The sequence below is a fragment of the Sapajus apella genome, unplaced genomic scaffold (assembly GCF_009761245.1).
Source record: "Sapajus apella isolate SASKATOON/1434 unplaced genomic scaffold, GSC_monkey_1.0 scaffold31, whole genome shotgun sequence".
In the NCBI taxonomy this organism is placed as follows: domain Eukaryota; kingdom Metazoa; phylum Chordata; class Mammalia; order Primates; family Cebidae; genus Sapajus; species Sapajus apella.
In genome coordinates this window covers 18,763,853-18,765,962 of record NW_022436971.1, presented here as the reverse complement: position 1 = coordinate 18,765,962, position 2,110 = coordinate 18,763,853, and positions in this window count along the sequence as shown.

Below are 2,110 nucleotides of genomic sequence, written 5' to 3'. Positions count from 1 at the left end.
AAAACATGTAAAAATATCTAAACACCATGACCAAGGGAAGCAAGATGGGTTTATCATCTCAAAATCAATTAATATAACATGTCGATAAAAGACAATAACCACCTGATTATTTAAATTAACATAAAAAATTAACAATATTTAATATCATTTTATGATAAAACAAACACAACAAAACCTAATAGAATAAACTAGACAAACTAGGCCTAGAAGGAAACTTTCTCAATAAGATAAAACACATGTATAAACTCCAGAACTAACATTACACTTATTGCTGGAAAGCTGATCCTTTTTCCCTGAGAACAGAAATAAGGCAATGATACTCATTCTTGGCACTTCTGTAAAACATTGTACTTAATTTTTTGGCCAGGGTAATTAGGCAAATAAAAGAAATAAAATAAATAAATATTGGAAAAAAAGAAGTCCCACTGCCTTCATTCACAGGTGACATGACCGTGTAAAAAATATTAGAACTACTAAACAAGTTCAGTAAGTTTGCAGGACACATTATCAACATATAAAACAAACTATATTTCTATCCACTTTCAAGGAAAAATCTAAAAAAAATGAAATTAAGAAAACAATTGAATTTACAATAGAATCAAAAATAATAAAACACTTATGAATAAATTTAACAGTCATTGGAAAACTTAAAACTCTAAAACATGGATGAAGAAAAGTAGAAGTCTAAATAAATGAAAATATCTCATATTAATGGGTTGGAAGAACTAACATTGTTAGTATGGCAGTACTCCACAAATATATCTATAGGTTTAACGCATTCCCTGTCAGATTTCCAGATGACTTCTCTGTAGAAATTTATGAGAGGACACTAAATTCAGATAGTAATAAAGAAAGCCAAAATAGTCACACACACACACACAATCTTGAAAAAGAACCGGTAGGACTCACACTTTCTAATTTCAAAACTCCTACAAGGCAGCAATAATCAAGACAGTGTGGTACTGACATAAAGACAGATGTATATAGCAATAGAATAGGTTTGAAAGCCCAAAAATAAACTCACACATCTGTGGTTAACTGACTTTTTGACAAGGATGCCAGTACCACTCAACAGAAAAAGAATAGTCTCTTTAACAAATGTGCTAGGACAACAGCACATTTGTTTAAAAATTAACTCAAAATGCATCAATACATAAATATAGGAGATAAAATTATAAAAGTCTTAGAAAGAAACATCAGAGAAAACCTCATGACCTTGGATTTGACAATATATTTTTAGATAGAACACCAAAACCATGGGCAATTTAAAAAAATGATAACTTGAACTTTATCAAAATTTGTGCTTCAAAGGACACATCAAAAAAATGAAAATACAATCAACGGAATGAGAAAAACTATTTGCAAATCATATGTCTAATAAGGAAATATCTTGTATATAGAATGTACAAAAACTTACCACTCAGAAGTAACAGGACAACCCAACTTAAAAGTACACAAATCATATCAATAGATGTTTCCCCAAGTAAGCTATACAAATGGTCAATAAGAACATGAAAATATGCCCAACATAATTAGCAATCAGGGAAACAAATCAAGCCTACAATGAGATATAACTGTATGCTCACTAGAACAGTGGAATCTAAAAATCAAATTATAACATGATAATGAGGTTATAGAGAGATTACAACCCTCATATAGTGCTGGTAGGAAATGCAGTCACTTTGGAAAATAGTAAAATCATCCAGCAGTTCCTTCCTCGAACAGTTATATGTAGATTTACCATGACACACAGAAACTTTATTCCTAGTTACATACTCAAGAGGAAAGTAACATATGTTCACACAATTACTTGTAAGCAAATATTTATAACAGCCAAAATGTAGGAACAAACTTCATGTCTTCCAAATGACAAATGAATAAACAAAATGGGGTATATCCTTGTGAAGGATTATTACATTGTGTTTAAAAGAATGAAGAACTGATAGATGATCCAATAAGAATGAACCTTGAAAACATTATGCTAAGTGAAAAAAGTCAGTCACAAAAGACCACATACTTTATGGTTATATTTATAAAAAATGTCTAGAACAGGCAAATCTATAGATACCGAAAGTAGATTAATGGTTGCTTAAGGCAAGGGGTGATGGTG